The sequence below is a fragment of the Ambystoma mexicanum genome, chromosome 9 (genome assembly GCF_040938575.1).
Source record: "Ambystoma mexicanum isolate Mex_15411 chromosome 9, UKY_AmexF1_1, whole genome shotgun sequence".
Taxonomy (NCBI): domain Eukaryota; kingdom Metazoa; phylum Chordata; class Amphibia; order Caudata; family Ambystomatidae; genus Ambystoma; species Ambystoma mexicanum.
The window spans coordinates 1,026,942,282-1,026,959,699 of NC_090931.1; positions in this window are offsets into that span (position 1 = coordinate 1,026,942,282).

Consider the following 17,418-nt stretch of genomic DNA (forward strand, 5'->3'; position numbering starts at 1 on the left):
GTGGCTGATCGAAGCGCTAAAAGAATTTGGCTTTGGCGAGAGCTTTGTAAAGTGGGTCGAGGTATTGTATAACACACCGACGGCGAGAGTGAAGACTGGTAAGACGTTGTCCAAAGCCTGGCCGATACAGCGGGGCACGCGGCAAGGATGCCCGCTATCTCCAATGTTATACATACTGGGCCTGGAGCCAGTTGCTGCCTATTTCAGGATACAACACTTCGACGCGGGCATTGGACTGGGCAGTGATCACGCCATAATATCCATGTATGCGGACGATGTCCTCCTGTACCTGAATAACCCCCAGCTCAATGCACAAGTCGCGTTGGACATCCTTGACAACTATGCCCGATACTCTGGAATAACATTTAGCAAACTGAAGTCGTGTGCGTTCCCACTGGCCAGACTCAGCGGTCTGGATAAGCCCGACCTCCCAGATGTCGGGATACAATGGCAACCAGAGCAGTTTAAATACCTGGGAATCGAGGTGTGTCATACCCCAGCGCTCACGCACGAACACAACATGAAAAAAGCAGTAAGAGCCCTCCGCAAATCTATGAACTTCTGGTCGAAGTTACCACTGGCAGTAATGGGAAGAGCGGCAATAGTCAAGATGATAGTTCTCCCCCGCTTCTTATAACACTTCACGAATGTATGCTTCTACATCAGACCTCCCTTCTTCAAAAAACTAGACTCTCTAATCAAGGACTTCATATGGGGGTCGTCCAGACACAAGATATCCCTGCCCACACTCACGCTCCCGTACAAAGAAGGTGGGATACAACTACCCGATCTGCAAACGTACTACCTAGCCGCGCAGCTCAGCCACACAACGAAGTGGCTCTCCGACGACCTGTCAGCAGAAGTGGGGCTCCTGCGACATTCGACTCATAAGCTGTTCCCTAAAGAAATGCTTTGGAACCCGACGAAACAAACTTCTGGAGTCCCCATGATTGTTACCCTGGGCAGGCAGGTATGGGCTAGAATTGGTTTCCTTCGACAACTGAAACACCCCTACAATCCCAATACTCCCATCCTGGCGGATGTCTGCAAAACTCAGGCAGACTTAGCGACAGCTAGGAAATGGGAGAGGGCCAGAATCTATACATGGGGAGATCTGTTTGAAGATGGCACGTTCAGAGAACTCGAATCGCTACAAGCTAATGAAGGCATCCCGAACACCCAGTTCCTGTGGTACCACCGCCTCAAGCGGACAGCAAGGGCACAGTGGCCTGTCTGGCCAGAAGAACCCCCACCGGACCCCCTCCTTCAGGAGATGCACGATCGAGCAGACGGTTCGAAACCGGTGTCCCGCTTGTATACCAAACTAAATGACAGACCCAACCCAAAAAGCGTGTCCCTGAGACAAAAATGGGAATCCGAATTATGGATCACGCTAACTGACAGTGAATGGGAGCGAATATTACTATACCCCAAGGAGGTTTCGAGGAACATTAGATTTAAACAAGTCCAATTGAACGTGCTATACAGGACATACATGAGTTGCTACCTTCAACAAACATGCACCGTCGAACTGCCCCTGGTGCAGAAACGACAAAGCGGACATGATCCACATGTTCTGGATCTGCTCCAAAACAGCGAATTTCTGGTCCATGGTGGAACGCACCTGCACCGAAGCGGGACTCACGAGATATGAGTGGAACCCAAAGGAATGCTTACTGGGAGCCCATCCCAGACTTAGCAAATACAAACACCTGGTCAAACTAATGGACCTAGCCTGCATCCTCGCAAAAAGGTCCATAGCAATGGCATGGAAATCCCCAAGGGGCCCGAGGCATGGACGTTGGCTTAGGGACCTGGAAAAGTGGACGGAGGCAGAGACTAGGGCCTGGCAGGATGGAATCCGCTCAAACGATGATGACTCCAACGACACCCTAGACTCATGGAAGGCCCTGGTGCGCGACATCCAATTTGCCTCCGACCACAAACCCCCCTGAGCTTTCACCCCTACTAGAGACTTGCTTGTGACTTACCCCCAAGAATGGTCAACCTGATACCCAGCCCCCGTGACCTTGGGTGTGCCGCACACCAGCCCCTCTCCCCCGCCACAATTTCGAACAACATATTGAGTTACGAAGACTGTGGTAGTTAATTAGTTAATTTGATTTTGTTTGTTTGTTGTGTTACCGTTTGATGGTTGTGTTGTATTTATATAAATGCCAATAAAATACTTTTAAAAAAAAATAACAGCTGCCCATCTGAACGGTCAAGGGAGTGAAAGCGTGACTTGAGCACTCCGAATGTGCGCTCCACTATGCACCGGGTTGCAATATGGGCTGTGTTGTATCTTACCTCTGGAGGCGTGATGGGGTTCCGAATTGGCGTCATCATGTGGGTGCTCAGAGGGTAGGCACTGTCCCCTGGTGAGGAGGTGATGGGTATCATTAGGGGGGTAGTGGCATAACTCTGCATCTGACATGCATGCATGTGGAGTGGCATTCATACTCACCAAGCAGCCATGTATCGCCATGCCGCCCAGCTTCTAGGTCCCGGCTTAGGGTAGACATTCGGTAAATGAAGCTGTCGTGGGTGGACCCTGGATAGTTGGCATATACTGAGGTGATGATTCCCTTAGCATTACATACTACCTGCACGTTGATGGAATGCCAGTGCTTGCGGTTCCTATAGATGTGTTCAGATGCCCTGGGGGGACGTAGTGCCACATGGGTGCAGTCAATGGCACCTAGCACTTTTGGGAATTGCGCCACACCGTAGAAATCGAGGGTGGCAGCCTGCCTTTCTGCAGGTGTCCTGGGTAGGTATATGTACCTACGGACTGATGGGCGTGCAGTGATGATGTTCAAGACCTGGTGTAGGCAGCGTGACTGCGTGGCCTGTGACACCCCACCCACTATGGCACTTGTCTGCTGAAATGATTCTGTGGCCAAGAAGTGCAGTACATTGAGGACCTTCTCCAGGGGGCTGAGTGCTTGGGAGCACAGGGTGGGTGATGTGAGGTCATCCTCCCACTCACTGACCAGGTCCAGTATTATCTGTGGTGGAAACCTGTACCTCCCATACACCTGGTCATCAGGCATCCCAAAAAGGCTGGTTCTGGGAGTGAAAATTCTGGCCCTCACTATCCTCCTCCTCTTCCTTTGGTAACCCACGGCCACTGCTGCTAGGAACGGTATATTCATCCTGGCGTATGAGCCTGTTTGTTGTTTGATGCTGGCGTACGTGTTTCAGGATTGGACCATTTATTTTTCGGCATGTCGTAGGCGAACGTGTGAATCTTCTCGCCGACCCCAGGAATACACGTAGCACGGTCTCCCAGGCCCAGTCGCGCGTAAATATTCCCGCCCACCCCTGGAATACACGTACCCCACTCTCACAGGCCCAGTCGCGTGTGGAAGTTCACGCGCACCCCGAAGTACACGTACCCAGGCCAATCGCGTGTGGAACTTCCCGCGCACCCCGAAGTACACGTACCCAGGCCAATCGCGTGTGGAACTTCCCGCGCACCCCAAAGTACACGTACCCAGGCAAATCGCATGGCTGGGGGATGGGGGTGATGGGAGACATGGGTGGGGGCCTGGTGGAGGCTGCCCCTGCACTGCTGGGGGGTGGGGGTGGTGGGAGACATGAGTGGGGGCCTGGTGGAGGCTGCCCCTGCACTGCTGGGGGGTGGGAGTGGTGGTAGACATGAGTGGGGGCCTGGTGGAGGCTGCCCCTGGTGGCTGGGGGGTGGGGGTGCAGGGAGACATGAGTGGGGGCCTGGTGGAGGCTGCCTCTGCACTGCTGGGGGGTGGGGGTGGTGGGAGACATGAGTGGGGGCCTGGTGGAGGCTGCCCCTACACTGCTGGGAAGTGGGGGTGTTGGTAGACATGAATGGGGGCCAGGTGGAGGCTGCCCCTGGTGGCTGGGGTGTGGGGGTGATAGGGGACATGAGTGTGGGCCTGGTGGAGTCTGCCCCTGGTGGGTGGGGGGTGGGGGTGGTGGGAGACATGAGTGGGGGCCTGGTGGAGGCTGCCCCTGGTGGCTGGGGGGTGGGGGTGGTGGTAGACATGGGTGGGGGCCTGGTGGAGGCTGCCCCTGCACTGCTGGGGGGTGCGGGGGATGGGAGACATGAGTGGGGGCCTGGTGGAGGCTGCCCCTGGTGGCTGGGGGGTGGGGGTGCAGGGAGACATGGGTGGGGGCCTGGTGGAGGCTGCCCCTGCACTGCTGGGGGGTGGGGGTGATAGGGGACATGAGTGTTGGCCTGGTGGAGACTGCCCCTGGTGGGTGAGGGGTGGGGGTGGTGGGAGACATGAGTGGGGGCCTGGTGGAGGCTGCCCCTGCACTGCTGTGGGGGGGGGGTGGTGGGAGACATGAGTGGGGGGCTGGTGGAGGCTGCCCCTGGTGGCTGGGGGGTGGGGGTGCAGGGGGACATGTGTGGGAGCCTGGTGGAGGCTGCCCCTGGTGGCTGGGGGGTGGGGGTGCAGGGGGACATGTGTGGGAACCTGGTGGAGGCTGCCCCTGGTGGCTGGGGGGTGGGGGTGGTGGTAGACATGGGTGGGGGCCTGGTGGAGGCTGCCCCTGCACTGCTGGGGGTGGGGGTGATGGGAGACATGAGTGGGGGCCTGGTGGAGGCGGCCCCTGGTGGCTGGGGGTGGGGATGGTGGTATACATGGGTGGGGGCCTGGTGGAGGCTGCCCCTGGTGGCTGGGGGGTGGGGGTGGTGGGAGACATGAGTGGGGGCCTGGTGGAGGCTGCCCCTGCACTGCTGGGGGGTGGGGGTGGTGGTAGACATGGGTGGGGCCTGGTGGAGGCTGCCCCTGGTGGCTGGGGGGTGGGGGTGCAGGGAGACATGAGTGGGGGCCTGGTGGAGGCTGCCCCTGCACTGCTGGGGGGTGGGGTGGTGGGAGACATGAGCGGGGGCCTGGTGGAGGCTGCCCCTGCACTGCTGGGGTGGTGGGAGACATGAGTGGGGGCCTGGTGGAGGCTGCCCCTGGTGGCTGGGGTGTGGGGGTGATAGGGGACATGAGTGTGGGCCTGGTGGAGGCTGCCGCTGGTGGGTGGGGGATGGGGGTGGTGTTAGACATGAGTGGGAGCCTGGTGGAGGCTGCCCCTGGTGGCTGGGGGTGGGGGTGGTGGTAGACATGGGTGGGGGCCTGGTGGAGGCTGCCCCTGCACTGCTGGGGGGTGGGGGTGATGTGAGACATGAGTGGGGGCCTGGTGGAGGCTGCCCCTGGTGGCTGGGGAGTGGGGGTGGTGGTAGACATGGGTGGGGGCCTGGTGGAGGCTGCCCCTGGTGGCTGGGGGGTGGGGGGTGATGGGAGACATGAGTGGGGGCCTGGTGGAGGCTGCCCCTGCACTGCTGGGGGGTGGGGGTGGTGGTAGACATGAGTGGGGGCCTGGTGGAGCTGCCCCTGCACTGCTGGGGGGTGGGGGTGGTGGGAGACATGAGTGAGGGCCTGGTGGAGGCTGCCCCTGGTGGCTGGGGGGTGGGGGTGCAGGGGGACATATGTGGGAGCCTGGTGGAGGCTGCCCCTGGTGGCTGGGGGGTGGGGGTGCAGGGGGACATGTGTGGGAGCCTGATGGAGGCTGCCCCTGGTGGCTGTGGGGTGGGGGTGGTGGTAGACATGGGTGGGGGCCTGGTGGAGGCTGCCCCTGCACTGCTGGGGGGTGGGGGTGATGGGAGACATGAGTGGGGGCCTGGTGGAGGCGGCCCCTGGTGACTGGGGGGTGGGGGTGGTGGTAGACATGGGTGGGGGCCTGGTGGAGGCTGCCCCTGGTGGCTTTGGGGTGGGGGTGCAGGGGGACATGTGTGGGAGCCTGATAGAGGCTGCCCCTGCACTGCTGGGGGGTGGGGGTGCAGGGAGACATGAGTTGGACATGAGTGGGGGCCTGGTGGAGGCTGCCCCTGCACTGCTGGGGGTGGGGGTGATGGGAGACATGAGTGGGGGCCTGGTGGAGGCTGCCCCTGGGGGGTGGGGGTGCAGGGGGACATGTGTGGGAGCCTGGTGGAGGCTGCCCCTGCACTGCTGGGGGGTGGGGGTGATGGGAGACATGAGTGGGAGCCTGGTGGAGGCTGCCCCTGCACTGCTGGGGGGTGGGGGTGATGGGAGACATGAGTGGGGGCCTGGTGGAGGCTGCCTCTGCACTGCTGGGGGGTGGGGGTGATGGGAGACATGTGTTGCTGATCAGTAGTGCAAGGTGACATGTGGGTTGGCTGGTGGGCATGGCCATGGTTGATGGGTTGCCTGTGGGACATGAGCAGGGGTGCAGGGTAGTAACCTGTGATGTGGGCTGCCTGCAGGGGCCGTGGAGGGTGTAGAGGGAACACCTGGGAGGACCCACATGGCCAAATCACGCGTGGCATTCCCCGGCACCACCGAAATACACGTACCCTGCTGAAATCGCGTGTGAATCTTCCCGCGCACCTCGGAATACACGTACCCAGGCCAATCGCCTGTGGAACTTCCCGCGCACCCCGAAGTACACCTACCCAGGCCAATCGCGTGTGGAACTTCCCGCGCACCCCGTAGTACACGTACCCAGGCTAATCGCGTGTGGAACTTCCCGCACACCCCGAAGTACACGTACCCAGGCCAATCGCGTGTGGAACTTCCCGCGCACCCAGGAACACGCGCACACGCTATTTTTCACACAGCGGGTGTCCGTGTTTGTCGGTGCACCTTTGCACCTCATTTGTCCTAGAGGGCCACTGTATGGCCCATTCATCATGGCTGTATATGGGTGCTTTTTGTTAGCGCACATTTTGGCGCACATTTTTTTTCAGTCGCAGGGGCGCTACCGCCTGCTTTCTTGTGGCGTACTTGTTTGGCCCTATGCGCGTCTTTGACCGTGCGCTGGTTTGCCCTATTCGATTCCATGAATACGGGTTGTAGGCAAGCGTGTGGGCGTTCCGTGCACTTGCCTCCTGTACTTCCCCCGTGACGCCCATATTTTCACGCGTTGTTCCCCATTCCGAGTGTTACGCCCCATATTCCGCCTACTTTTGTGATGTGCGCCGCGCTATGTTCGATTTCGCAGTGGCCGTGGCGCACGCTGTTGGATGACCTGTGCGCCGGCGTGCGCGGCGCACATTTTTAGCGCACATCCAATGTTTTTCTCGCGCACGGACTTCCATGAATCGATGTGCTCTGGTTTCCCTGCGATTTTCTCACTTGCACTGCGATTTTCGCACTTTTACTGCGATTCGCACGTTTTGGCACCTCTACGCGGGAATTTTCCGCGCACATTATTTCCATGAATCAACCCCTTAATTTGGGTAAGAATAACAAATATAATCACAGCACTTATGTCCAAATGCTTTCCCTTCCTCTCCCTCTCTCTTTCGTTTTGTTAATTCACACAATCGAGACCTTCCTACTGGCAAGCTGGAGAACCCATTGTCATTGCTATGCATGCTCCACTAAAACTATCACAAATTGAAGCGCAACAGGAAATCACAAATGGTAACTTTAGTGACTGGTGCCAGGTCTAGGGTGATGCTCCAGATCCTTAGACACTTTGTACACACTTTGTGTAGTTTAACATCACAGCGGAGTCACCTTGTATCCTAGGTGTACTGATACACAACCCGAGTTTGTGCATGTCCATTGTGCTAGGAGTACAACACATGAGGTCTTGAGACACCAGAGAAATTCAGAATGCCCCTTTCTCACAGTTTTCCCACTCATCTGCTCACCCAAGAATGAGTCTGATTGTGCTGCCACAAGTACAATGAATTAATCAGTGCAATGCTTGTTCTCATCTGCCTACATGCTATCTGTACTTGTTGCTGCATATATGATTTGTGTTGTATTAAAATGTGTCCTGACGGGGGCGTGACCAACCAGGAAGACTATTAGAATGTGATTCCGGTAAGCTCTGCATCTCCTGTGCCCCTCTGGGTCCCTTACAACTCGAAATGTGCTGATGAAACAGACTTGAGCCCACCTGCCCCCCCAGAGATGTCGGAAGACAACCCCTCCATGGAGGGAAGGTTTGAAGATGCTGCCCAAGCACTCCCATGAGGCGCGAACCCAGAGCAGTCCAGGGCTGGATGCCAAGATGACTGCGGAGCACTGAAGGAGACTGCAATGGAGTGGCGTACCCGATTACAGGTGCAGTGTTAAGCCTTGGTCGCATGTGGACTCTGCAGCAGCAGCCATGGCGCCCACCTGTGACTCGCTGGTGAGCAAAGGAATGGTAGAAGAGCCATGTCAGGAGGTGTAGGGGCTGCGCTAAAGGAGCCCAGGGCAGCCGTGTAGAGCTCGCCTGGTTTAGAGACCCCTTTGCATGCTTGGATGTGTCTCTTTCTGGGACCTTAGACGCACACGACTGCTGGGGAGTTTGAGGTGGAGTGCCAGCTGCAGGGAGAAAGAGTGGAGAGCAATGGACGGAGCGGGTTGGAGTTGGACCACCTACAGCAGAATGCCTGTGGACATCCTGGGCGCCCAACGACTGTTGAATGTGTGAGGAGTGATGTGGTGGCGGTCCCAGGCATCCTGGGTGGCTCACCTAGAACACACAAGTGAAGTCAGAAGAGCCCAGGAAAACCTGAAAGAAGCCTGGCTGTATGAGGATGGCAGAGACGCCATGGACACTGTCAGAGGTAAGGGCAAAAAGGAAACAACTTTCTGGCTTTCCAGAATAAATTCCAAGAGGAAGTAATTGTCCACTGAAGTGACAAAGGTGCCTATCAAGCAGAAGAGGCCCCAATTGGGAGATATTCAGGCACTAATGCAGTCAGGGGCTGATAAAAGCACTGAACACTGAACAAATAGTAGCCCAAGTACACAATGAGCACACAGCTGCAGAGGAATGCACCACCACTAAGTCCAATTTACAGCTGGTATTACTGGAGTTCAAGAAGGAAATGAAAGTACCACAAATCTCTCCAAGTCGGCATGAGAGTTAGCCTGTTCCTGTGCTTGCTCACATCCATTATTTCCCACTTCTTACAGTCTCTGATGCACTGCACGCTAATGCTTGTCTGAGTTGGGAGAGTGGATGCTGGGGTTGGAGCACCAGATGGAGATCATACTGCATAAACAGTAGGATGTGGAAAATAGAATGAGGCGTAAGAACATCCGGATCTGGGTCATCCCAAAGCAGATTCTAGATAATGAGTTCGAGAGCTATGTTGCGTCCCTCTTTCACCAGCTCCTGCAGTTGTCAGAAGATTCAGAGGTCAACCTAGATAAAAGCCACACAGTTTATTCAACATATCAACAATTGCAGAATCTGATCCCTGATGTGCTGACATGGGTCCACTATTATAAGCTTTTGGAGGACATAATGTTGGCAGTGAGGAGACAGTGGGAAGTGAAATTTCATAGGGAAAAGATCGCCCTGTACCAGACGATTCTGTAAAAGAGAAAGAGACTAATATCCTGTACCAGATGGTTACCGGCAGACTCACCTTACAGTTTCTGCCACCTGATATCCCAGTAATACTGGAAAATTACGGGTAGCAGAGGAACAGTAAGTTCCCATTCCCATGGAGTCCTCGGGACTGAAGCACTAGCACCATTATTTATGGTGCTAGTGCTTCAGTAAAAACTCTGCCAGTAGGGGGCCAGAACTACCAGCAGGTCAGGCCTTCTGGTAGTTCATAACCCATACCAGCAGATTTGCAGTTTGCTGGTTCAGAAAATGTGCTGGGAACCGTTGTCATTGGCACTTTTTTCTAGACCGACAAACTTGTATTGAGGGCCTCTAGACTGGTTGCGGACTGGCTGAGAGAGAAGGAGGTGAGATACAAATGGGGTTTCCCCTGTAAGATAATCATAGAATATAATGGGAAGCCCTATGCAGTCAACAAGGATCAAGAAGGAGCTTGATTTCTGATGAGGATAACTGGGATGGGCCCTGTGACTCATCACTGGAAGAGGACCGAAAGAGTGAGGAAGTACCTGCGAGGAAGGAATGGAGGGACTAGAGCACATTTAACCCTCAAAGAATCGGCTGAACTGGTGGGAAAAACATGAACGACTCTGAGGGTGGAAAAGGAAAGATGTAAAATGGCGATGCGCCTCAGTGTTACATCTCAACGTCCTCTTTGGTCCTTTTTTCACCACAGGGTCCATAACAAAGGCCTCCCCAATGCTCTGCAGCAATTTGCCAACCTCTCAATGGCCACCCGCGCTGTAGCACCTGCATCGGCCAAACCCACGATAGCTGCTACGCGAAGCATACGTTGTACGCATTGGAAGGTGGGGACTGGTACTTCCCAAACAAATACAGAGAACAACGCTGGCCCTTCATGTTGCAACTTTGCTACATTTGAAACCCTTGTTTTGAATATGCTTGTTCCTTCTAGCACTATTTACCTTCTCCTCCCGCTGAAGTTCTTCAGAGCTCTGCTTGCTCTGGATCTGTCCCTATTTTTCTTTTGCTCCTCTCTGCCTTCCTGCTGGGATCCATTGCGCAGCTCTAACCTTGGGGAACTGCTGCCTTCTTACCATCCATTATGCCTCAACACACTGCTTCCTGTTTCCTGTTCACTTGCCTTGGCCTTTCTGCTACATCAACATCTATTATTGCCAGGCCTGATCTTCAGCTACACCATCATCCTGATAAAGGTTTTGACTGCTGTTAGGGAGAATTCTCTGTTTAGGCTGAATTTCCTAACCTAGTGAGTCCCCCAGCAGCTTTGCTGGATTTCGGGAGTTCGTTTTTTTCCATCCTGCCAAGAGTGAGACTCTTTTCTCCCGCTCTTGGACATGTATGTGTGTAATTCCTTCAAATGTCAATGTGTTCTATGGGCTACGGGGTCTTTTACTCCATAGGGTCTCATATGTTTTGCTATGTGTGTTACACCGCACCCTACATGCCGTAGCACTGGGGCGTCCTAACGGACCCCCACCATAGACTCCATACCCGGGGACTGACTACTGTCTCCCCGGGCATGTAAAGTCACCATTGGCTTTACTAGACCTAAATTTACTAACAGAACTAGTACAAACCATCTTATTGTGGACGTACTAGTAGGAGTAATTCGATTACTCCTGGATCTGTTACTCGAGGGGGCACTGTCCCGTCCCCCCTCGTCGAGTTTTGGCTGGTGGCAGTGGAAACTACTTGTTATGTTCGACCCCGGAGATAACCATATGGGATTCGTCCCATTGTTGGAGATTGATACTTTTTCTCGTTAATCTCTAACGTACCACCGGTCTACTTATCTTAAATAAGTTTATCGGATGGTATTTTCTGCCAGAACTCGGTTTTTAAAATGGCGTCTGTGTTCGTCTCTGTGACTCCTAAACCAAAGGTCGAGCCCTTTGTTCCACTTTTGGCGGGCTCTGTACAGAGACCCTCCAAAGTGGTGCCATTCTGTCTGGGTTACCACAGGGGTGTTGGAGGGGGTTTAGGCACCCTGGACCGAGTTGCCTTGCCAACTCCGGTCGCACTCTGGAGTGATTGGCCCAAGTGGTGAGCCTCCCCGCTCACCACTTATCATGTGTTGATTGACAGCTAGGCTGAATGAATGGGGGTTTTCTGCATAAAAGCAGGGCTTTTGGGACTGGATCTTCAGAAGTCGCCACAGGACCTAAGAATCCGACGAGGGTAACGCTGAGCTGACCTACACGACGACACCTCCGGTGGAGCCCTGCGGATCCGACTCACCACTTCCCGACGACAGAGGAGATCTCCCTGCCAGAGAGTCTCTTCCCCTGACTGGTGGGAACAACCAGTCACCTTTGCTTTTTATTCGCCTCAGGACGCAGTGGTCGAATTGCCCGTGCAGAGCACCTCGGCAACCCGGATAGCCACTACCCCTGTACCGCGACCAAAAGGTGGTGCCTTGTGACGGAGCACTCAGCGGCTGGTGTCTTCCCTGGTGGTGCACCGCACTTCACTTTTCTTCGACGACGAGATCATCTCTACTCTTGGCAAAAAACCGACGTGCATCCACCACCAGGAACAACTGCCCCCGCCGGAGCTGCTCTCCACAACAAGGTACCGTGTCCGAGTGAGGTGTCTTAATCCTCTCCGTTCCGTTGGGTCGCCTCCAAGGTTTTCTCGTTCATTGTTCTGAACTGGTTCAATCTGCCGATAACAATTTGCTACAAAGACTTGAATGCATCTCCTCTAGAGACTTTTTGGGACATCGCGCCTTGCCTCTCTCCGAGTGGGCCTGGCCTCTGAACTTTACGATCTATTGTGATTCTTGCCTTCCTGCCTTGCATTTTATCTGCGTAGGATTGAACTGTGTTGATTTCATAACCTGCCTATCTTTTTCTCTCCTGTCCTAACAAATATTAGAGTGTCATCTAGGTTGAGGTATACACCTCAGTCTGAAAATAAGTGGTACCGGTAGAACCTAGACTTGTTGAAATTTTGCTAGGGGGATTGATCGTTTTCTTCTCGTAGAGTAATTGTGTTTGATTTGTTTGCCGTGAACTTGCCATAGTGTTTTTCATAGATGTTCTGTTATAAATAAATACCTTAATATCTTTACACTAAGCCTCGTTGCGTGTTTGCTTGTCTTGCTGGGAAGAATTGCCCTATCTTGTATACTCCACATACTGCTCAACTCTTCTTGAGGGAAGTCTGACTGCTCAGCCACAGCTACCAAGTGAATCTGTGTGGTACAGACTGCTACCAAGTGGGTTCACCGCCAAACACCTGTAGTCCTAAATCTTTTGCAGTGGTCCCAGAGGGAACTGCACAGGTTTCCGCCTAACAACTGCTTTGGTTTTTTTTTTTTTCTTGGGGTAATTGGCCTCTCTGGCAGCTGGTTCACCATTTTTCAGCTTATGGAGTCCTAGCAGCCAGAGAGGACCGTTCTTACTTGCACGACACCAAGAGTAAGAACACCGGCAAACCACAGGTGAGCTCTAAACCTAAAAGATTGCAAGGCCCTGAAAAGTCAATGTCAGAGATGGCTCAGATACGAGAACTGGTGGCTGCAGTCCAAAATCTCACCTTAGAAGTACAGAATGGTAAGTCAGAAAATAAATACCTACGGCAGGCCCTTCAAGCCCGTGATGCTTTTCCCTCAGGTCTTACAAGGGCTACGCGTCAGTTGAAAAGTTCTCTGGAAATCCAAAACACCTTAAAGAATTTCTGGATGCTTGTGCAGTACAGTTTTCCTTTAGGGAAGTTTCTTACCACACTGACAGGGCCAAGGCGGGTTCATGATGACACACATGACGACGAGTGCATTGGCGTGGGCTACCACGTTGGTTTCTCTCAATGACCCCATCCCGGACTCTTATGCAGGTTTTATCACTGCATTGAAAAGGCAGGCTGATCGTCCTGATCTGGCCTCTATAGCTCAAGAAGAGCTTTTGGAATTCCAACAACAGATGGATGTCCTATCGTACACCGCTAGGTTCAAACAACTGGCTCTACAGGCGGATTGGTTGGATCAGGCATGTTTCATCCTGTAGCGCAAAGGGTTATCCGAAGACCTCAAAGCCGAGCTCTCAAGGGTACCTCGACCTCCAAACTTGGATCAATTAATCCAGCTAGTCATTCAAATGGACTACCGCTTCCAAGAGATACATCAACAACGCAAGAAACATCGGGACCCTTCCTCTCGTAACTATGCACCACCTAATAACCCAACAGAAACCCATAGAGAAAACACTGAGCCTATGCAACTAGGTGCCGCCAGAGGGCCTTTATCAGCGGGGGAATGGAATAGATGCAGACAACATGGTTTATGCATATACTGCAGTTCAGATACCCATCTACTTCGGGTTTACCCTTTGGCTCCTCCACAGAAGGAAAACTCCACCTCCTGATCCTAACTGCGATACAGGGTCTTACAAGTCACGCTACAGGTTACTGACGACTATTCCATTCAGGTATCTGCCTTGGAAGATTCTGGAGCAGGGGGTAATTTCATGGACAAGGCATGGGCATAGCAGATGACTATACCCTTACAGCCGAAGCAGGAACCTATTCCAGTGAAAGGAGTTAATGGCCGGAGCAAAGTTCGATTGTATGCCCGTTTTAACGCTGAATGTAATTGTTGCGGGTCTAGGGAAGGTCGCAGAGTTGTTTACAAGTTGCCAAAAACTAAATAAATAAAACTTGTTAAAAAAAATGTGTCCTAATAGGTATGTTTGTATTATAAGTGCACTGACTAATGGATGTATTATTTATTTTACAGAGACGTTTCCTGTAGGGTAATACTGTCCTGAAAAGGCAGCTGAGCTCTTTTGTGATGTCATTTTTGATGTCCTGGATGTTAGTCTTAGCAGTGCACGGCAGTGGCACGAGTTATGGTTGCTTAGCTTACTAGAACTGGCGAATTTCTGGGGGTTTTCAGTTTTACTTGTAACCATGACGTCCCTTTAACAAAGTTCTTTCACTGAATTTCATTGGTTTTTATTAGTGAAACTTAACCATAACGTCCCTTTAACAACGTTTTTGTGTCTGTGAATCTAATATATAAATACATTTTAGTAAATGAATCTCTGTTTTTTGCTTACAGATTAGTGCAATACCATGTAATTTTGCTGTAAAGTTACTGTGAGGCAGGCGGCTGATTGTGAAACGCTTTTATGAAACGACTTGTGATTTTTCTTGTCTGGAGGAAAGAAGCATTTTCTAATATAAACAACAGGTCGTCTTGGGTATGAAAATGAGACCTGGCTCACGGCTAGTGCATGCATGATAGCTGTTGGCCAGTGAAATTAAAACACGAACCAGGCTGCAGTGCAAACAGTGAGTTTGGCAATCGGAAAGTCATTATGAAGTGGAAGCATTGGGAATTATCTTTCAGGGGAAATCTATAATATCAAGCCAGTGGCTCTGTCTTTGCAAATGTAGAGGATACGTCCTTTTTGTCGTGTGGAGGTTTAAATATTACCTTCTACTGTTGCTTGTTTCACAGAGCTATGGCCCTACTGTGAAGTTTGTATCGTTTTCCTTTCATTGCACGACGACAAAATGAATAGCCTTCTCTCCGCACACGGCGGAATAATGCCAGCGGGGCATGCCCACGCACAAGTGTTTCTATGTCAAGGCTAAAACATGTTAAAATGAGCACAATTTTGAGAACTGCAATGCCACGCAGAGTGTTTTAACCATGTTGCTGAAGAAAATGTGATTGTGGAGGAAAAATATCACGCAAGTATGTTTTACCTCATTGCTCCCGAAAACAAGACGCAAGACAAGCAGGGAAATATTATGTTTGAAAGCTAGCACAGCAGATGGTGGGCGGCACCATTGTTTTTTTTTTCTTCATTTTTCTTACCGTGCCAGCATTTTAAAATCTAGTGGAAGTGTGAAATGGCAGTCCACTGAAATATCTCTTTCCACGCAATGCTTTCAGAAAACAATTGAAATGGGAGAAGGTCGATCATTATGAGTTTGACAGTTTTAGCAACTAATCGCTGATGCTCCTGTTCCATGATGTCAATGTAGGAGGCGGGCCCTTCACCAGTTATTGGTTGCTTGCTGACGCCTCCTATCAGAAATTGCAGTGACACGAATGACACTGAGCAAATGCTGTGAAATATTTCAGATATAAACAGTTAAGCAGGGGCCAGGTTTTCAAAGCGTTGCACCTGTGAAAAAAAAGCAGAGAAAATTAAATTGTCACCAAATGTGCTACTTAGATAATATTGTATGGAGCATTCAGGTTTCGCCCCAATCGGCATTACCTAAAATTGTTTTCACCTGGGCAGAATTGCAGCAGGCTGTTATATTCACTATGTTTGCTATTCAACATGAAATGAAATGAAATGCAGTCGGCACTTTTTTAAATGTTATTCAGAAAATAATCGATGCATTTTGCTCTCGTACAAACGTTTTTAGATAATATGGAGTGTAAAAAAACCTGTTTGCTCCGTTTTGTAATATTTTCTCTCTTTTTAGCACTGGTGCAAATGTTATATAATCTGGCACCTGCTGGACTCCGGATCACATATCAGGACCTGCGTTGCTCACTGCTGCGTCCTGTCAGGAATCTGGCTGTAATCTGTCACGCCACTATGCCCCTGTCAGCCCCGCCTGACTCCCACCTGTTATCTTTGGAGTGCAAGTGACAGACTGGCACACTCACACTATTATTATAAATGATTGCTTTGCACAAATACACATCACAGTGGGACATCTTTAAAGCACCTGAACTCCATAAATTCAGCTTTTGCATATCAGGAGTTACTTTGCAAAGGGCGCACATTGATCAGTGATGTATATGTTTCCGATTAATTTACAGATACAGAGAACACTGTGTTTTTTGATCAAGTGACAAGACTTATGCATGAAGATTCTCAAGAAAGAGGGGACTGGAGCATAGTGTCATGTATGCAATGGTTACAGTATTGTGGGAACATGCTCAGGGCAGGCTGTTGAAACATTTTCTCTAAAAATACCCCTATTAACCAGGTACCTATGTCACGGGTTTGTAACTCGGCCCACTCCAGCCAGGGATTGCTTCCCCGACAATGAACGTGGCACACAATAAAAACACTTTTTATCTTTAATAGACAACAGATTCGTTTTGAGTAGGGCTCCAACCCGTCTCGCACCCACCTTTACAAACACCCTGTGTCACAATGGACTCGGAACCAGGCCAGTGTTTATCAATAAGATATTTATTAATTTATGAATTAATAGAAAAGGAAAAATATTCAAAATACAATTTTACAACAGCCACCAATGTTGTGGCAACACAAATGCAATGATTCCTACAGAACAATTGGTTCAAAATCCTAACACAGTTCACATGGATCTTTAATGACAAAACAGGAAAAACGGTTTTAAAGCAAAGGATGGCACCAAGGTTAAGCACTCTCCCGGCAACACTCACCCCCAAACATCAGCTAACTTAATTCCGTTTGGATGGAAGGCAGTGGCAAGGAGTAAGGATAAAGAGAGAAAAAATTGAATTTGCAATACAGCCCACCACCCCAAGATGGGAAGTCAGGAAAGAAAATGAAAACCCATTTTTAGAGCAAAACAGCAGAATCGCGGTGGGACAGCTAGAAAGGAAATGTGTGTTGCTACACTTGAGGAGATAGGGAATCTTATAGACTACTAATCAGCAAACCAGGGCAACATGGAAACAAGGTAAGAAAATCGATTTTGTGAAATAAGTAAATGCAAAAGAGAAATACAGACAACAAATGGGTGTTTGTTTTACACAGGATTTGTAATGACAGGCAGCTAAAGAAAGGGATTAGCTGTCAAATCGGAAATCGTATTTTAAGGACAAGGACAGATGCACATAACAGATAGGATTCTAACCGAAAGGGATGGCTCTCAATGGGACTACGGTTTGAGTTTTTCAATGGGACATATGCAAATCTAGGAATTTGTGGGGAATGCACACAATACACAGACACATTTGGTTTTCACTGACAAGGACTTATTCTGTTGAGAGTATACTTTAATGACTATAGTTAGTAAAAACTCTGGGCAGAGCAAACATCTTCAGCATGATGGATTTGTCTTCAGCTTACCACTTAGTTAAATTGGCAGATGAGTGCCATCACTTAATTT